The sequence below is a fragment of the Fringilla coelebs genome (assembly GCF_963513975.1).
Source record: "Fringilla coelebs genome assembly, chromosome: 4".
In the NCBI taxonomy this organism is placed as follows: domain Eukaryota; kingdom Metazoa; phylum Chordata; class Aves; order Passeriformes; family Fringillidae; genus Fringilla; species Fringilla coelebs.
The window spans coordinates 73,379,296-73,400,657 of record NC_140032.1 but is presented as its reverse complement, the minus strand read 5'-3'; the positions used below and the strand labels follow the sequence as shown (position 1 = coordinate 73,400,657).

At 44.7% G+C, this 21,362-nt stretch overlaps 1 long non-coding RNA gene across 3 annotated transcripts; it reads right to left on the bottom strand.

Annotated features, from left to right (window-relative positions):
* Positions 1 to 11,180: 11,180 nt before the first annotated feature.
* LOC311152906 lies at positions 11,181 to 14,624 on the bottom strand. 3 transcript variants are annotated; one of them, XR_014616106.1, is made up of 4 exons: positions 13,691 to 14,624; positions 13,274 to 13,352; positions 13,076 to 13,190; positions 11,181 to 11,352 (listed from the first exon to the last, which is right to left on the bottom strand). It is a non-coding gene; the product is annotated as an uncharacterized lncRNA (long non-coding RNA). The 3 variants fall into 3 exon arrangements; XR_014616107.1 differs by having other exon boundaries at positions 13,284 to 13,352; XR_014616105.1 differs by having other exon boundaries at positions 13,076 to 13,352.
* Positions 14,625 to 21,362: the final 6,738 nt, after the last annotated feature.

Below are 21,362 nucleotides of genomic sequence, written 5' to 3'. Positions count from 1 at the left end.
AACACATAGTCACCATGTACGCTTCCCCTGCAAAGGCAAACGGTGCCTCACCTGCTCCAGAGAAGCGAACACCAGGCACGGGACGCTCTGCCATGGATTTCATCTGGCAGCACCTGAAGGAACGGGAGGACAAAAGGCAGAGCGCTGCAGGATAACTTAAGAGCTCCAGACATCTTGTGCCAATCTGCAAATCCCATCTCGAGTCCAGCTACACCCTGCATTACCAATCTTCAGGACTTGTCCTAATATGCCTACAGCAGGCTGGGCAGCAGGGCAGAGCAGCTTTGGGCCAAACACCCAGACCACCAGTGACACAGAACAAGACAAACGAGGGGACGCAGTGGGGAGAGAAAGCTCTCGGCGAGAAGGATGCCGGCGAGGACCGAGAGAAGGGGGGACGAGATGACCTAGGTGAGAGTGAGGGCGAGCCCACGAGGCTCAGAGAACCCTGGAGGAACAAGACGCTACCTGAAGGACTTAGGGCAAGCACGGCAAAGAAGGGTGCCCGAGAATCCTACCGGCAGAATCCTCTAGCTAGCCTGGAATCTGCACAAGTCCCAATCAGCCAGAATGGATCACTGCGATGCACAGCTGTCCTGAACAGCTCCAAACAAGACATCTGACTGGATGGTTCTAAAGACAGATGCTATGCCAATGCCTGCCCAGGCTCCTGGGCACAGGCTTGGAAGGAATCAGCACTGGGCAGAGGAACACAGACAGCTCGCTTGCAAAGATGGACACTGGGGTTTCTGATCAGCCCCTCAAAGGATTTAGGCAAAAGAGACACAAGGGACAATAGACACAGAAGGCACGAGAGACAAGTGACACAAGTGACATGCAGCACCGGGGCTGCTCTGCCCTGAGCACCTCAGCACCGTGGGACTTTTCCTTTGCATGGCCTAAGGGCCCACCCCTCCCACATGCCCGCCTCCAAACCGGCCGCTCCAAAGGCCCTCCCAGCACCTCGCTTTCATCCCCTCTGGGTTACATAGCCCTCGACTTATCTCTTGGACGTCCGGAGATGAGAATCCACGCCTGGTGCGAAGGAAGGCCGCCTCGCCCGCCGGGAATTTCCCGCAGTCGCCCTACTGCAGTCCCTTGGTCAGCTACAATCAAGAACACAGACATACATTTAAAAAAAGAACAAAACCCAAATATTCCACCAAAAATAGTCACTCCCTTTAACCCAACTAAACTCCTGAACGCAATTTGAAAGACCCCATGCCCAATCTACTTAAGAAAAATTCTGAAATCTCTGTCAAAACACCCTTAAAGCTAAAAAAGTTGCACCTCTAACCAAATCAAAACAAAAAAAAGCATGTCTTGTGAGCTATATAAATTAATTAACCTAACACATTCAAACCACTGACAATAACAACCCTAGTTAACATTTGCACCCTTACGCAGTCCCTGCTACCCTCATCGCAACATAGAAGACAAAACCTACTTCTATTCCTAACTGAACACAATTATCACAAAACTTAACTGGAATAAAAGCTAAAAAAACTCACTAAAAGTAAGAATTTATAGGTCTATTCTGATACAAAAATTCATACATTCTCTACGTGAACTTCCCCCAAACCAAATATTTTAAAAACCAAAAAAAAATTCCAATAAACATTTTAAAAACTTCTATCGAGCCAAAGAACATAAAACAATTAAACACCTCACCTCAGCTATCTAGGACCAGCTACAACAAAACGTGTTTAAAAGAAAACCTAAATACCCATTGCCATCTCACAACAATACAACACCTCCAGCAACACCAAACAACTCAAAATAGTGTAACTCCCATCCAAAAAATACTCCATTAACTAAAACACCAAAAAGGAATCAATAAAGCCCACTCAGCCTTCCACAACCCCATTCAACCTATACACAAATCTAATAGAAATAGAAATTTACAAAATTTACTATACACTATCATACCTTAAATAACTCCACCATTCAACACTACTCTAACAACTTATTACAACTCCAGTACAACCTAAAATCCACAGCAACAAAATAACACGCCACTATTAACATTACCAATACCCTTTTCTCCCTTCCTCTAACAACCGAATGCAAACCTCAATTTACCTTCACTTAAAAACCATACAATACACCTATAACCAACTACCCCAAAAATAAAAACACAATCCTACCATCTACCATAAATTCATCCAAATTGAACTAAAAAAAAACCCTCTGAATAACAAAGTATTTTCAAAACTCATTCCCATTCTCCTTAAAAAAAATTTACCACCGAATAAAGCAAAATCCTAAGCCTAATGAAAATACCAAATTCCTAAAAATAAAATGACAAAAGAAACAGCATCAAATTCCCACCAATATCATAAGAAAGTCAGAATAGCTCCACCGGCCAACAAAAAAACACAGCCGACAAGAAAACTCCAAAGCATCTCAAAAACAAACACTAAAACACAACTCCTCCCACCCTCCCAAGTACTGTGACTAAAACACATATTCGATACAAAAGCCTCCTCTGCTCTGCCATCAATTCCACATAAAACAAATAATTTACTCTCATCATACAGCACACCCATATCGATAATTTGTTTCACCCTCAAACCTTGAAAATAGTAACAAAATACCCCAAAGTAACAACTTCAATCTCTAATGAAAAAACTGATCTCTAACTAATAAAAAACCCCTAAACAAATAACACAAACTGAAAAAACTCCACCATGCAACCAACTACCAGGAAAAAACCCACACTACGCCCTTCTAAAATTTCTTATCACAGCACAAAAATGGAACAAAAATATAAAACAACCCTATAGAAACCCACACAGCAAATCACAAAAACAACTGAACTGAACTCCAAACCGTACAACAGACCCTGAATGGTACCAAAAAAAAATCACCAAAACACTACTACTTGAACTCAGAGAAACCAATGCTCTATAAAATTAACTTAAAACTCCAGACAAATTGACAATAAAAGCAATACCTAAAGCACTAAAAAATAAGAGCATAACTAGTCAAATAAAGAAAATAGCTTAACAAATCCACCATATTGATATTTAGTTTCTATTGATGCAATATATTATAAATATGTAAGAAACATAACATTCAAAAAACATTATTATTTTTATGTATATTTGCTGCTGCGACTCATGTTTTCTTATATTTTCAATTTTTATATCTATGTAGATATTTATCATCTATTTCCATACCTAAATTTCTACCTTTATATTATTTGTATTCATAACTTCTTTGATATAAACCCTGCCTATTGCCAAATAAAAAAACAAAAAAACATTTTGTTTTAAACTGTTTTAAAAATATATTTATATTTAATATTTTTAATCTATTATATGATACCATACCGATGTCCTATAAATATATATTCTTAATTAATTTTTCCTATGATAGGATATATGCAGTATTACTAGTATTATAGATCGTATTGATTTTTATTATTTAATACTTATGAATGTTTTATATCTTTATAAATGGATGCATATATTTGTAATACATTTCCAGATTTATATTTTGGATGGGTTTTAAAAATAGTTATAATCTATATTCATATTTACTTTTATAAACATATAACATATTCCATATTAAACAATATAGTAACTTATTGCAATATATATTATGAATTGGACATAATATATATTATATATTATAAAAATCATTAATAGCTGACATAGATAATATCATATATGTTGTAATTTATAATACTACTTATGTTTTATTCTTCTATATTCGGTCTATATTTAAATTATTGGTTTTCTGTTCCTATTTCTATACATATATTTGTTTTGTTTAAATAGAGTTATAATTCTACATTTAAAATCCAATTCCTAAATAAAATGACAAAACGAACAGCTTCAAATTCCCACCAATATCGTCCAAAAAAATCCAAATACCTCCACCAGCCAACCAGCTGCCTGCAAAAAGAACCCACACAAGATTCTTTTCATTAACAACTTCTACCACATCAGAAAAGTAGAACGAAAATGAAAGAAAACCCTAGAGAAACACACACAGCAAACCATAAAAACTACTAAAAAAACCAATCAAACCAACGTACTAAACTCCAAAATGTACCACTGGCCCTGAAAGTTGCTAAAAAAAAATCAAAACTCGAACTCAAAGAATAACCAATACTCTATAAAAATAATTTATTAAACAGAAGTATTTCACAAGGTATAAAAATCCCAACCACTGAAGACACCCACCATATAAATACCCATGTTCCAAAAAAATAAAACGAATAAACAAAAACCAAATGCATCAACAGACAAAAAAACCCCAAAACAATACAAAGAAAACCCCAAAAAAACCACCAAACAAATAAAACACCAACCAAAAATCACACAGACAAACAGCACACTAAACCCTGTGGTACCCCTAACAGCCTGGAAAAGCCAGGTTTGCCTTCAATCAACACCCTTAAAAACGCAACTGAAGGGGGATCCCTCCACAGCTCAAACACAGACAATAATAGATGAGTAGCTGCTTCCCGCTCCTTAATTTCTTTTCCCCTCAAAAGATCCATTTTTATTTCCTGGGGGCATCGGGGAGCGATTGGCAAGATGAAATTGAAAAGGGAAAGGACAAAAGTCCCCGCTCCAAATCCACACGGGCTCACCCGTTCGGATGCTGCTTCCCGCCACAAACATTCGTCCCTCGGCACCTCCTTTAGGCAACGCTCCAGCATCCCAAGTGCGGATCCTGGTGCTCCCCCAGACCCTGCGAGAAGCTCTCACCGTCCTTCCATGAGACAGCCCCGGGAGTCCCCATAAACCCCTCTACTCAGCAGCTCCACACAACAGGGAGCTGAGGCAAACCCTCCCCCTAAAACAGCCCCCGGCACGGACCGGCCCCTCATCATCCTCACAGCTCCCACCTGGAAGGGAAAGCCCGTGAGGGGGGGGAAGGAGGACAGTGGACAGAGGAAGGAGAGAGGGGGAACAGAAGGGAGTAGCGGGACAGGGACAGGACAGGAAGGAGCAGGGTTTGTGGGGGGAGAGGGAAATGGGGGAAAGGGAGCGAGAGAAGGCCAGGAAGAGAGGAGGGAAGGAGGGGTAGAGAGAGGGACAGGCGGGGAAGCCCCACAGAGCCCCGGCTCCACCCCGAGCCTGCCCCGGCCTGCCCGGGACGGTGCGCTGGGCGGAGCTCGGTTCGGCGACACTGTCCGGCAAAATTCTTTTGCTATTTTTTGCTAACCTCGGCTATTGTAGGCTGTATTCAGCTGGATTCGCCTCTTGGGCGCCGCTGGGCGCGGTTCGAGCCAACTCGGGGCCGCTCTATGTGTTGGGCGCGGCTCCCTGAGGGCGGCGCGGCTCCCTGAGGGCGGCGCGGCTCCCTGAGGGCGGCGCGGCTCCCTGAGGGCGGCGCGGCTCCCTGAGGGCGGCGCGGCTCCCTGAGGGCGGCGCGGCTCCCTGAGGGCGGCGCGGCTCCCTGAGGGCGGCGCGGCTCCCTGAGGGCGGCGCGGCTCCCTGAGGGCGGCGCGGCTCCCTGAGGGCGGCGCGGCTCCCTGAGGGCGGCGCGGCTCCCTGAGGGCGGCGCGGCTCCCTGAGGGCGGCGCGGCTCCCTGAGGGCGGCGCGGCTCCCTGAGGGCGGCGCGGCTCCCTGAGGGCGGCGCGGCTCCCTCACGGCGGCGCGGCTCCCTGAGGGCGGCGCGGCTCCCTCACGGCGGCGCGGCTCCCTCACGGCGGCGCGGCTCCCTCACGGCGGCGCGGCTCCCTCACGGCGGCGCGGCTCCCTCACGGCGGCGCGGCTCCCTCACGGCGGCGCGGCTCCCTCACGGCGGCGCGGCTCCCTCACGGCGGCGCGGCTCCCTCACGGCGGCGCGGCTCCCTCACGGCGGCGCGGCTCCCTCACGGCGGCGCGGCTCCCTCACGGCGGCGCGGCTCCCTCACGGCGGCGCGGCTCCCTCACGGCGGCGCGGCTCCCTCACGGCGGCGCGGCTCCCTCACGGCGGCGCGGCTCCCTCACGGCGGCGCGGCTCCCTCACGGCGGCGCGGCTCCCTCACGGCGGCGCGGCTCCCTCACGGCGGCGCGGCTCCCTCACGGCGGCGCGGCTCCCTCACGGCGGCGCGGCTCCCTCACGGCGGGAAAGCGCCGCCCCTCACGTTCAACTCGCTCGGCTCGGGGCTCTCCCACTGCCGCGTCCCGCGGGCTCGGCCTTCGCAGGGACGCGGACGGCAGCGCGGGGTTGGGCAGGAGCTAATTGGGCAGTGACCGTACTCACGCTAATTAGCGGCACGAGAGCAGGCGGCTTGGTTCGGCTGAGCTCGCTTCGCTTCAGCCAGGCCCGGAAACTTCGCCTCGGGTTGGGTCGAGGCCGCAAGGTTCGGCTGGTCTCACCTTGGTTCAGCTGAGCTCGTACGAGTCGTCCGAAGGCGGCGACGTTCGTTCCTGTTCAATTAAACTGGGCTAAATTCGGCTTGTTTCGGCTCTTCGGCTGAGCTCGGCTTGGCTCGTCTAAACTCGGTCATATTCGGCTCTTGGTGTAAAATCGGCTAATAGCGGACACACTCGGCTATCATCGGCTCTTCGGCTAAACTCGGTTATTTTCGGCTAAACTCGGCTATCATCGGCTCAACTCGGGGGGGCTCCAGTACCGCTCTCTGCGCACAAAGCGGCAGACTTACCGGGGTGCGTGTGCGTGTCTTCGCCTCTTTTGCAGCGAAGGCTGCAAAAAAGGAACAGGAGCCAGCTCCGCCAAAAACTCCTCCGAAAGAAATGCCAAAAACCTGCCTCTAACCCAAAAAGGACCAAACAAGCTCGCTTTATTCAAATCCATATTTAAATACATTTAATATTTATTTTTTTCATATTTATATTCACATGCATCTTTATAACGGACATTGATGTGTTATGTAATTTATATATTACGTCTATTCCTATTGTTTGTATTAATTTATTTTTTGTGTTCTTATAAATATCTTGATATATTGATTGTATATTTCTACATTTAGATTTCTAGTCCAGTAGTAATTGTATTATTTAAAACAAAAGCCCATCTCATCCCACAAAATATCAAAAAAGGCCTTCTTTTAAACTATATTGAAATATTTTTATATTCATACTTTCTATTATTATATTCACATTTGTATTTATAGAGACTACCGATGTCCAATATTTAAAATTATATATAATATAGATAAAATGCTAAAAATAACTTTAAATTAATATTAATAATATGTATCATATCTATGGCTACAACTTTTTTATATTGTTAATTTTTATGTAAAACTTTCTGTATTTTTATTTCTATACTTAAACTTCCACCTTTATACTATCTGTTTTTAAATTTTTGTAATCGAAACCCTGCCTATTGCCAAATAATAATTATTTAAAGCCCATTATATAAACTACTTTAAAAATATTTTTATATTAATATTTTTCATATTTATGTTTGTAATTTGTTATATCTTATATGATAACATATTGATTTACTGTATCTATATCTTTATCTATAGATTTCCTATAAAATATTCAAATAAGTTTTATACAGTAATACTTGTAATACATATTGTACAGATTTTCATTTTTTCTATTATTTTTTTTAATGTGCGTTTGCATATATTTGTAACACATTTCTAGATTTATATTTTTATTGGAACTTTTGTTTATATCTGTAATCTATTTTTATATATTTCTATAAACATTAAATACCAAATAATAAACAACATTGTAACTTATTCTACTGTATAAGACTATTTTTGCTACAAGTTTCATTTTTACATATCCGGTCGATATTGAAAATTTTAATTTTTTATTCCCATTTCTATACATCTAATTGTTTTGTTTATTTATCGTTATAGTTCTAATTTTACATTTAAACTCCAATTCCTAAATAAAATTACATACAAACAGCATCGAATTCCCACCAATATCGTCCAAAACATCAAGATACCTCCACCAGCCAACTAACTGCCTCCAAAAAAATCGCCAGACCATGCTCTTCTCACTTACGATTCTTATCACATTCAAAAATAGAACAAATAGAAAAGAAAACCCTGTAGAAACACACACAGCAAACCACAAAAACTACTATAAAAAAATCAAACCAACTCGCTAAACACAAAACCGTACCAGTGACCCAGAACTTTACTAAAAAAAACAAAACTCTACCTCTACATTGACACAAAGAATAACCAAAACTCGATAAAAATAACTTTAAAACCCGAAGTAATTAACAATATATAAAAACCGACACCACTAAAGAAAAAAAAAACTACCCAAATTAAAAAACTGCCTAAAAAGACCCGCCATATATAAATACCCATGTTACCAAAAATAAAAATAATAAACAGCGGCTCACCACCACAAACAAAAAAAACAAACAAAAAAACAAAGCAAACAAACAAAATCCCTAAAACTAAATCAACTCAAAATTGCAACAAAAAAATTAATCCTAACTGAATAAACCCACAGTGCCTCAATTTACCAAAAGAAAAATGCCGCCTAGAAATAAAGACAAGGCCTAAAGAAAAACGTAACCATAAACAATATATCCCAAAAGATCCGAAACTATAAACCGTACACTCCAATCAAACAGACCAAATAAGTAAAAGCCCTGTAAGATGATAAACAAAAGCGCTATGATAAATATTTTTTAAAAAACCCTCACCTATTAACTACACGACGCCACCTCAAACCCACCAAAAGAAACACTGCACACTCACGCTAATAAAAGCCACCGCAACAGAACGTAAAATCTCTGCTTCACGCTACGAGCCATAAACCCCCCTGTACACCTTTAAAACCATTCCGTACCTCAGCACAAAAAAAAAGAGAACTAAAACAAACAAACAAAAAAAAAAAATCCGACAACAAAACTCCATCAAAAACAACCCCTTATCATCACCGCCTGAAGCCAGAACCATCACGGTCAGGAAGAACACCGTATCCCTCGGCACACGCCAACTGCAAACAGAACCAAACGATACAACAGATCGCAAAAACCCACCTCAAACCCACGACACCAAAGACCTTTCAGCAATCGAAGCCCGCGCTCCCGGCACCGGACGGAGCGCGGCTCCCGGCAGGAAAGCGGCTCCTCCGGCGGCTCCTCCGGCACGCAGGGGCGCCGCCGCCCCGGAGACCCCCGCCCGCTCCCCCCTGCCCGCCGGGGCCGGCACCGAGCCCTGCGCGCCCCGGCGGCGCCCGAGCCCCGCGCCCGCAGCGGGCAGAGCGGCCGGCACCGGCCGGGCCAGCGCAGCGCCCGTGCCGCCTCTCCCGCCCGCCCGGCCGAGCTCCCCTCGGCTCCGCACGGCCCGCACCGGCGCGGCTCTGGCGCTCCGGCGGCAGCCCGGCCGCGCCAAATTCCCCGGCCGCCTCGGCAAGTGCCCGGCCGCTGCCGGCAGGGCTCCCGAGCGGCGACGCTCCGGGCCGGGCCACGGGCACAAGAAGCGCCCTCAAATGCGGCGGCACGGCCCCATTTCAACCCTGCGACAGCTGCAGCTCCCTGCAATTGGACCCCGAAACTGACGCCGCAGGCGGGGCTCACCTCACTTCCACAAGGGCAAATAAACGTGTTCTCCCCTTCAATTTCATCCCCGATAATAGCAGAAAAGAAGAGGTGTCACTCCAATGAAATCCTTCAAATGATGGGAAAAGGGGGATTTTGACCTCAATACAAACCCTTTAAAAGGAGGGATAACAGGGCTGCCCTCCTCCATTTAAACCTTAGGATGATGAAAATGGGGTGGCAACCTTCAAATCAATCCCATAATATGACAACAATATTTTCCCCATTCCCCTTAAAATAGAACGCAGGGATTCCCTGTCACCCCTGTGGTACCCCTAACAGCCTGGAAAAGCCAGGTTTGCCTTCAATCAACACCCTTAAAACCACAAGTGAAGGGGGATCCCTCCACAGCTCAAACACAGACAATAATAGAAGAGTAGCTGCTTCCCTTTCCTTCATTTCTTTTCTCCTCATAAGCTCCATTTTTCTTTCCTGAAGGCACCGGGGAGGGATTGGCAAGATGAAATTGAAAAGGGAAAGGACAAAAGTCCCCGCTCCAAATCCACACGGGCTCACCCGTTCGGATGCTGCCACAAACATTCGTCCCTCGGCACCTCCTTTAGGCAACGCTCCAGCATCCCAAGTGCGGATCCTGGTGTTCCCCCAGACCCTGCGAGAAGCTCTCACCGTCCTTCCATGAGACAGCCCCGGGAGCCCCCATAAACCCCTCTACTCAGCAGCTCCACACAGAAGGGAGCTGAGGCAAACCCTCCCCGTAAAACAGCCCCCGGCAGGGGCCGGCCCCTCATCATCCTCACAGCTCACACCTGGGGCTGCTCCAAGCCCTCATCATCCTCACACTCACACCTGGGGCTGGTGCCGCCCTCCAACAGCGCCTCTCCCGTGAGGGGAGGAAGGAGGACAGTGGACAGAGGAAGGAGAGAGGGGGAACAGAAGGGAGTAGCGGGACAGGGACAGGACATTACTACAAAAAGCCCCCAAAGCTCTACCTTTATGCTAACTCACAAGTAATAACCAATCATCTATAAAAGTTCTCAGAAATTTAAAAAAAATCATTAAAAGCATAAAAATTAAAAATCTAAACTATTAAAATACTAAAAAATATCACTACCCAAATTTAAAAAATATTGCCTATAAAAACCCAACATAGAAATGCCCCTGTCCCCAAAAATAAAACCAAAAAAACTCGTCCAACACAAATAAATCGGAACTTGGGAACACTAAAACCATCACGTTCAAGAAGCACACCATAGCCCTTAGCATACACCAAGCAGAAACAACATAAAACAATACAGTCATTTCTTAAAAACCACCCTAAAACCGCTACAGTAAAAATAACCCTTTCAAAAATTAAAAACTGCATCTAACAAAAGCCATCTAATCAATTACCACCCAAAATTCCAGCACCCGAGCTAGCCCTACCAAATCTCTACGTTTACACACGCAATCAACAACACCAAAATCCCAGTAATACGTACCAGAAGTCTATTACAGAAACCTCCTGAAATTAATCCTACCTCAAATACAAACCAAGCCATCCATAAAGTCAGCTTGACTCAAAAAACAAATTATCCAGAGTTCATAATACCAAAATAGAAAATAACACAGCATACACCACCAATGCATATATTATTGAAGGAAAAAAAAAAACCACACTTTTTTTTCTTTTTTATTTTTTCTTCTATTAGCTAGAACAAAAGATGTTGCCAGGGCTGTAACAACAACTTCTCCTCCTTCCTCTTTTTCTGAAACATCCCATCTCCTTCCAAAATTCCTTACAACTTCCGAGTTTGAATCCAAGCAAAAAGCAAAACTCGTGCACTTGTCCTCTGGATGCTCCTGTCAGATTCTCCGTGTCACTCCGTGTCTTCTCACACAGTCTTCATGCTGTCCTGCCAGGATGAGTTTCACAGACCAACTGGCACGTGTTATAGAGAGCATCTCCCTCCCTCCCTCCCAACCCAGAGCTGGTTCCCTTAGTGCACTTCAAGAAATTGCAAGCCTGCGACGGTGCACACTCATCTCAAGGCTCACAGCAAGCACGCAGGAGCTCAGGCTCACTCGATTCCACGGGGCTGTGCCTTAGGCAGCTGAGAAAACTTCTGATGACCCTCTGTTCCAATGCACTGGAATGCAAACTCAGCTGCATCTCAGAGCCTCAGTGGGAGGCAGCAGCACATCTGGCTGACCCACAAAAAATCCCTTCCTGGGTGGGGGCATTGTGCTGGAAAGGGGAAACACGTTCTACTGAACAGCAGCTCAGAAACAACGCTTTCCTAATGTTACCTGCTCCACTTGACAGCTCAGTAACACAAGTCTAATCTAATTTTATCCCTGCTGCTAGAATTCTGTAGGAAAAGGTCTGATGAGCAGCGACAAAGGCTTCACTCCCTGCCACACAGCCTGCGACACCCCGGAGAGAGCAGGGCAGCAAAATCACCAAACTCTTCTTGCCATGGGGAAGGGGAGAGGATTACTGTGGGAGGCACAAAAAGAAGGGAAATGGTCCTAGAAATGCACAGGCATTTGCTTGCAGAAGCCCAGAGTTAAGGGTCTTCTCTAGGAAGCCAGACGTGACATGATATTTCTGAGATTTTCTTCTTCATTGAAGGAAATGTATGTGTATATAGACACACTTATAAACGTACGTACGGCTTTTTTCTTTCTTTCTTTCTTTCTTTCTTTTGAAGCTCCAAGAATGATTTCCCATCCTGAGTCACTTAGGAAGAAATGGCCCCTGTGACTCAGGACAGAGGGGCTGCCTGCTCTTTTGATCATGACAGCTTTTGGGTTCACCCTGGAAGCAGGAGCAGCCAGGGCTGAGGCTCAGCAGAGACTGACCCGGGCCAGCCCCCTCCTCACCTCCCCGTGTCACAGTGACTCCCAGGCAGAAGGATGCAAAGCAGCTTTCTGTCTTTTCTCTTGAGTGCCAACGGGTAAAACACGTAGGCTTTGAAATGACCAATTACCCTCTCTTTGAGCTATCCCAAGGACGGTTTTAAAGAAAAGACACAGGATTGCTGGTAAATCCCTATGGGATAAGGAAGAAAGCAGCAAGGATCCGAGGCCGGGGGCGTTGCCAGGCAGTGCCACGTCCCTGCCACCTTGTCACGAGGCACACACCTGCAAAGTCCCAAAGCCTGCAAGCCCTGGAGCTGTCACACGGATGGACCCGGTTCTCTTCCCGGATGCCCGGAGGGAAACCTGAGGGCAGGTGTCCACCCTGAGGCTGCACACAGAGCCCCGGGCAGGGATGGAGCCACTGACTGCTCTCTGAGGAGGAGACCCTCCCTGCAGGTGACACTGCCTTGTCCCCTCCCTGGGGGACAGGGACCTCCAAGGCCTATGACCAGCCTCACTCTGTCAGCATCCAGAGGCTGTGGTAGAGCCAGGGCAGTCAAGGCTTTCCAGAACCATAGGATCCTTCGGGTTGGAAAAGCCCTCTGAGGTCATCAGCCCAGCTGCTGCCCCGGCACTGCCGAGCCCCTCCCAAATCAGGTCCCTAAACCACATCTTGACATCCTTTAAATGTCTCCGGGGATGGGGGCTTCCCCGCCCAGCCTGCTCCCGTGCCTGACCACCCTGTCAGTGAAGGAATTGTTCCTCGAATCCAACCTGAGCCTTCCCTGCTGCAGCTTGAGGCCATTTCCTCTTGTCCTGTCGCTTCTTACCGGGGAGATCTCGGAACTTAAACCTTCCCCGCTCGTGACCTCGGAGGTGTCTGGCTTGGCTGGATGAGAGGAGAAACGCTGCCACCACGGGAAGGGGAGCTCAGGAGGTCCCGCACCAAGGCAGGGGGAGCAGCATCCTCACCGCAGCTCACCCGTCACTTCTCAGTGACCGGCTCTGCTTTTCCTCCCACGCAGATCTCTGCAGAGCGCTCCAAAACCGGCTGTTGGGAGGAAGGGGGAGAAATAGGTTAGCCAAGTTTTTGACCCAGGCTTATCTGATGTCTTTGCCTGCTTTGCCTCTTCCTGACTTCCTTCTGCTAAGAAAACAGCTCCCTTCGGACTTCTAGGGGGAACTTTCGTGTAACGCTTGAAAAGGAGCTGCAGAAAAGTGCCTCATTTCTAAAGACTCAGGCAAGAAGACAGATCAGTGCAGCTTCTCCGTCCCACTGCCTGCAGAGCTGGCAGGCGCCCGGCCAGCTCCGCTCCCCTTCTTCAAGTCCCTTCCCAAACCTGCTGGAAGAACTGAAGGCTACTGTGGCGTTCCATTGCTCTGCTTTACCCGAAAAAGATCTCTCCGTGCTGCTATCCCTCCGTGGCAAGGGCCTTTCCGTCTCACACGCTCGGTGACACAAGGCTACACGGAGCTGCGGCGGCCTCTGCTCCGGCTGGGAAAGGCTTTCTTCCTCCTCTGGCACCTGGCTGGCACAGGCTGCTCGGAGATGCTGTGCCTGCCCCACGCCTCTCAGTGTCCATTGGTGCTCTGGGATGAGGCTCTGAGCAAGCTGGCCTAGGCAAAGACGTCCCTGCCCACGGCAGCAGCCTTGGAACGAGGTGATCTGTTGAGACCCTTCCAACCTGAATGATTCCATCATTCTAGGAACTCAAAAAACCTGGGGAATAAATCTGTAAAGGTCACTAAACACATAAAAGCACATCCCCACTGATCCAGTACTCACCAGCCCATCCGGCCAAGGCCAGAGCCCTCTGCCCACCGAGGACGCGGCAACCGGCACGGACCTGCCAAGCCACACACAAGTTCACCGGCACAGGGAGGCGGCGGGACGGGACGGGGGACTCGCCTCACCTTCCCAAGCTGGCGGCACAAAGGGCGGGGAGCGCCGGGACCCCGCTCCGCCTCCTGCGCCGCCCCGGCGGGATTTTCGGGCACGCGGTCGCTTCCACCGCCCGGAGCGGGGCGCGCACGGGGCTCAGGGGGGCGCAGCCCTGTTCCGACGCCGCTCGCCCGCCCGCCCCCGCCCGCAGCCCCGGGCCCGCGGAGCGCTGCGACCGCGCCTCCGCCGCCCGCCGAAACCGGCCCCGCCCCGCCATTCTTCTCAGCCGCGGCGTCCCTTTGCGCTCCGGAATGCCCGTCACCCCTCCCTTCACAGACACCGACCCGGCCGCCGCTCGCTCCCGCCGCCCCTCCGCCTTCCCCGGCACCCAGCGGCGAGGGGCAGGGCGCTGGCTCGGGGCGGGGGGGTGCCTGCGGTACCGCTGCCTCTCCCCAAGGCAGCAGACTTACCGGAGACTGCGACTTCCGCCCCCCATCTCGAGAAGGTCAAGCGCGTCCGCGACACGCCGTCCCCAAGCCGACGGCTGCGAAAGGACCCCGGCAGAGATAGGCGTTTACCCTGCTGCCTGTCAGAGACCCGCCGAAATACGCCCGCCCGCCGCGCCGCTGACCGCACAGCCCGCGTCCGGGGCACTCGAAACGCCGCAGAAAATCCCACCGGCGCCGCCGTGGCGTCGGGGTGCCGTACAGGCAGTCAGGTTAAACGGACCGGGGGCCTTCGATTTGCCCGCGCTTTTTCGCCGCCATATCGAGAAGGTCAAGCGAGTCCGCGACACCCGCGGCATGCCACTCCCAACATGGCGGCCTGGCGGCTGCCTGCCGCTGCGCCGCTGCAGTACCGCGCTCTGCCCACAGGGCGGCAGCACTGCCGCCCACCCCAGCCGGGGGCCGCCGCGCGCCTCGGGGCTGCGGGCAGGGAAGGCGGCGGAAAAGAACAGGGCGGAGCCCCGCCAAAAACTCCTCCGGAATAAACGCCAAAAAACAACCCCCCAAAAAAACCCCACCCCTGTCTCTAACCCAACAGGCTTAAAAAAAAAAAAAAAAACAAGAAAAAACCCATACAACTGAACCACCAACAATTTCTTTAAAAAAATATTTAAATATTTTACATTTTTTTTCAAAATATTGTTTCATATTTGTATTCACAATTATATTTATCATGTATATTGATGTATTATGTTGATTTATAAATTTATTTTTCTAATTTGTATTTAGATATTAATTTAAACTCTATATTTTATCTATTCCTATTCCTTAGATGTATTTCTATGTTTTTATACATATTTTTATCTATTGATTATATATTTCTGGTTAAGATTTTTTGCTTCTGTAAACATTATATTATTTCAAATGAAGCCCCTGCCTCTACCCAAAAAAAAAAAACAAACAAAAGGAACCCCTTTCTTTTCAACAGTATTTAAAGTTTTTTTTAAAATTATATTTTTCATCTTAATACTCACATTTACATTTCTAATTTTTAATAATATGTAGTGTTATTTGTGTTCTATATTACCTGTCTTCCTATTATTTATATAGTTATATATTTCTATTTCGATCTATGTTTTAAAATCTTGTTTATATATTTGTATAGATTTAGAAATAGAAAACAATAATATCTATATTCACAGTCTTTAAAATAAAATCCTACCTCTAGCCGAATAAGTACCAAAAAAACCCCACAACTCCTTCTTGTAAACAATATTGAAATAGATATGTTTCTATATTTATATTATATTTTAGTTTAAAATGTATATTTATGGATAACATTTATTTATAGATTTATATTTTCTATTTATTTATAAATTTATATTCCTTATTACATCCACTCGTATTACTTATATATATTTTTAATATGTTTCTACATATGCTTGTATATCCATTGCATATCTCTGTTTAAGATTTTTACTTCTGTAGCACTTCTATTATTTAAAAAAACAACCCTGCCTCTACCCAAATAAAAGCCGAGAACAACCCGTTTATTTTTAAGGGTATTTAAGTTTGCTTTTTAGATTATGGTTTTCAGATTTATACCCACATTTACATTTAAATGTATATTAATGTACGGTGCTATTTCTGTTCTATACTACATCTCTTCCCATTATTTATATTTATGTATATATTGTGTTTCTATATCTATATTAATATATTGATTACGTATTTCTATATTTCAAAATATAGAACAATACTACCTATAATCATATTATTTAAAGTAAAAACCCTGCCCCTAACCAAATGGAAACAAAAAAAGCCCTTTCTTTTAAATTATATTGATATATTTTTATATTTATATTTTTCATATTTATAGTGACATTTAAATTTACAATTTTTATTGCCCTATAATGTTATTTATAGTCTATATTACATCTCTTCGATTACTTTCTTATATTTATATTTAAAATTAAATTTCTAATTTAGTTCTATTTATATATATTTTTACATATTTCATATATTTCTATATTTAGATATACATTCCTAGATTACTTCTCTTAATAAAAATAGACTACCTTCCTCTAACCAAATAAAAACCAAAGACCCCCTTTATTTACACCATATTAAAGATTTTAAAATAATTTGATTATTCATAACTATATTCACAACTACTACTTCTGTAATTTTTTTTCTGTTTATAGATATTATATATATTATAGAGAAGACCTTTTATTATAACAATAAAAAATTATTTTTATATTGGGTAGTTTTATTACTTATTATTATTTATATTAAATGTTTCTAGGTATCGGTATGCATAATATATATTTGAATAGTTGGATTGCTATTTTTATCTTCTTTATATTTATATTATTTTAAGATAACCCCAGCCAATAACCTAATAAAATCCAAACATTCCACAATTTATTTTAAACTACAATTTCATGTTTCTATATTTACAATCTATGTTTATATGTCTCTGCATAGATATATATCATCTTACCGGCCTTTTTGCCGTCTATTCCACCGGCTGGAGAGGGGCAGGGCGCTGACGCGGGCTCTGCAATACCACTCTCTGTCCACAAGGCGGCAGACTAACCGGGGACGAGGCCTTCGATTTGCCCGCCCTTTTCGCCGCCACATTGAGAAGGTCAAGCGAGTCCGCGACATCGGCGACCCGCCACTCCCAACAGGGCGGCCGCGACAGGTCCCGCAGCAGAGATAGGCGTTTTCGCAGATGCCTGTCGGAAACCCGCCGAAATACGCCCGCCCGCCGCGCCGCTGACCGCACAGCCCGCGTCCGCGGCACTCGAAACGCCGCAGAAAATCCCATCGGCGCCGCCGTGGCGTCGGGTTTCCGTACAGGCAGTTCGGTTAGACGGACCGGGGGCCTTCGATTTGCCCGCCCTTTTCGCCGCCACATTGAGAAGGTCAAGCGAGTCCGCGACATCGGCGACCTGCCGCTCCCAACATGGCGGCCGCGACAGGACCCGCAACAGAGATAGGCGTTTTCGCAGATGCCTGTCAGAAATCCGCCGAAATACGCCCGCCCGCCGCGCCGCTGACCGCACAGCCCGCGTCCGCGGCACTCGAAACGCCGCAGAAAATCCCACCGGCGCCGCCGTGGCGTCGGGTTTCCGTACAGGCAGTTCGGTTAGACGGACCGGGGGCCTTCGATTTGCCCGCCCTTTTCGCCGCCACATTGAGAAGGTCAAGCGAGTCCGCGACATCGGCGACCCGCCGCTCCCAACAGGGCGGCCGCGACAGGACCCGCAGCAGAGATAGGCGTTTTCGCAGATGCCTGTCGGAAACCCGCCGAAATACGCCCGCCCGCCGCGCCGCTGACCGCACAGCCCGCGTCCGCGGCACTCGAAACGCCGCAGAAAATCCCACCGGCGCCGCCGTGGCGTCGGGTTTCCGTACAGGCAGTTCGGTTAGACGGACCGGGGGCCTTCGATTTGCCCACCCTTTTCGCCGCCATATCGAGAAGGTCAAGCGAGTCCGCGACACCCGCGGCACGCCACTCCCAACATGGCGGCCTGGCGGCTGCCTGCCGCTGCGCCGCTGCAGTACCGCGCTCTGCCCACAGGGTGGCAGCACTGCCGCACACCCCAGCCGGGGGCAGCGGGCAGGGAAGGCGGCAAAAAAGAACGGGGGCGAGCCCCGCCAAAAACTCCTCCGAAATAAATGCCAAAAAACAACCCCGAAAAAACAAGTCCTCTGCCTCTAACCCAACAGGATTAAAAAACAAAAACAACAACAACAACAAAAAAACAAAACCCAAAAAAACCCCCAAAACCACCTGACAATGTCTTTAAAAAAATATTGAAATAGTTTTAAATTTTTTTTTCAAAATATTCTTTCATATTCATATTCAGATGTAAAATGAATATTGATCTCTATTCATGTATACACTTCTATTTCTAAATAAATTCATATTCTATATTACATCTATTGCTATTACTTCCGTTCATTTATATATCTTTATAGATTGATTATATATTTCTGGTTTAGATTTTTACTTCTGTAACACTTCTATTATTTAAAATAAATCTCCTGCCTCTACCCCCAACAAAGCTGAGAAAAACCCACAACCTTTCTTTTAAACAATATTTAAATAGACTTTATTTTTATCATTTTTCATACTTATATTCCCATTTCTATTTATAATGTATATTGTTGTCTAATATTTATACCTTTGTAATTATAAATTTCAATTATATATAAATTTATATTCTATTTTACATGTATTCCACTGCTTAGATTTATTTATACATTCTGTAACACTGACGTTATTTAGAATAGCCCCCCTGCATCTACCCCAGAAAAAGCCAAATAGAATTCCTTTGTTTTCAACTGTATTTAAATTTCTTAAAAAATTTTTACATATTTATACTCACAATGATATTTATAATTTATAGTGCCATTTAATGTTATTTATATTCTATATTACATCTCTTCATATTACTTACATATGTTTATATTTATATTTTAATTACAGTTATATATCTTTATCTATTTATTATACATTTCTATATTTAGATATACATTTCTAAAATACTTATATTATTTGAAATGAAAACCCTGCCTCACACCCAATAAAAACCAAAGACACCCCTTGATTTAAATCATATTTAAACTTTAAAAATTATTTTATTTCTCATCATTCCATTTAAAATTGTTATTTATTATACTTATCGATATAATATATATGAGATTACCTATTAATATAATAATAGATAGATCATTTTTCTATTAGATATTTCTTTTACTAATATTTATTTATATCAAGTATTTATAAGTATTGGTATACATATTATAAGTGTGAATTGACATTTTTATATTATCTATGAAAACCCAAACCTATAGCACAATAAAAACCAAAAAACCCCCAATTTATTTTAACTACATTGAAACATTTTATCTTTACAATCTATTTTTATATATTCCTGCATTTATATCATAGACTAAAATTTTCATCGATTACAATGTTACAATAATACATTACACTATAGGTTTATATATTTATCTATTTGTTTTCTATATTTATGTTCACCACTATCCTATTATATTTATTTTTAAGTTTATAGTTGTTTTTATTTTAAACTATGGATCAAACCATACAAGATCACTTACCTAGCAAATCAGGACCACAGAAACGCTGCCCCTCGGTCAGCACCGGTGCGCAGCGCGCGCTCATCCCGTCGCAGCGTATCCAAACAAAACCCGTTTCTATTGCTAGCAGAACAGAGATCCCACAACATTTAACCCTGCTAAAAACTCAAAGAGCCCCAACTAGAAATGAAATTTAAAACCCCCACTGGAACTGGCCCAAAACCTCTACACATCCTAATCCTAAACTTCCTCCTAAACCAGTATCTCAAAAACAGAAAAAAATCAAAATACACACTGAAAATGAAATAACTGCCAATAAAAACAAACACCCAAAAAAACCCCAAACAAACAAACAAAAAAAAAACCAAACAAACCAAAACCAACAAAAAAAACCCCCAAAACCCAAACCAACTCAGTCAATTCAAAACTGCACTACTGACTCTAAACATTACTACAAAAAGCCCCCAAAGCTCTACCTGTATGCTAACTCACAAGTAATAACCAATCATCTATAAAAGTTCTCAGAAATTTAAAAAAAATCATTAAAAGCATAAAAATTAAAAATCTAAACTATTAAAATACTAAAAAATATCACTACCCAAATTAAAAAAATATTGCCCATAAGAACCCAACATAGAAATGCCCCTGTCCCCAAAAATAAAACCAAAAAAACTCGTCCAACCAGAAATAAATCGGAACTTGGGAACACTAAAACCATCACGTTCAAGAAGCACACCATGGCCCTTATCATACACCGACTAGAAACAACATAAAACAATACAGTCATTTCTTAAAAACCACCCTAAAACCGCTACAGTAAAAAAAAAACCCTTTCAAAAATTAAAAACTGCATCTAAGAAAAGCCATCTAATCAATTACCACCCAAAACTCCAGCACCCGAGCCAGCCCTATCAAATCTCTACGTTTACACACGCAATCAACAACACCAAAATCCCAGTAATACGTACCAGAAGTCTATTACAGAAACCTCCTGAAATTAATCCTACCTCAAATACAAACCAAGCCATCCATAAAGTCAGCTTGACTCAAAAAACAAATTATCCAGAGTTCATAATACCAAAATAGAAAATAACACAGCATACACCACCAATGCATATATTATTGAAGGAAATGAAAAATCGCCACTTTTTTTTTTATTTTTATACTAACTTCTTTTATTAGCTAGAACAAAAGATTTTGCCAGGACTGTAAGAACTTCTTCTTCTCCTCCTTCCTCTTCTTCTGAAATATCCCATCTCATTCCCAAATTCCTTACAACTTCTGAGTTTAAATCCAAGCAAAAAACAAAACTCGTGCATTGGATGCTCCTGTCAGATTCTCCATGTGACTCCACATCTTCTTACACCTTCAGTCTTCATGCTGTCCTGCCAGGATGAGTTTCACAGATGAATTGGCACCTGTGAAGAGAGGATTTCCCTCCCCCGCTGCCATAATGACAGAATTTCTGGGACAGAAATTTTACAGGATGTCACTCCACAGAGAATACCTAATTCCTTATCACTTGGCAGTTCAGCTCCTCCACATCACAAGCTAAGCTAGGACAAGCCAGCCTCGGGCTTCACGAATGGCAAGGCAATAGGAGACGCTCTGAGGA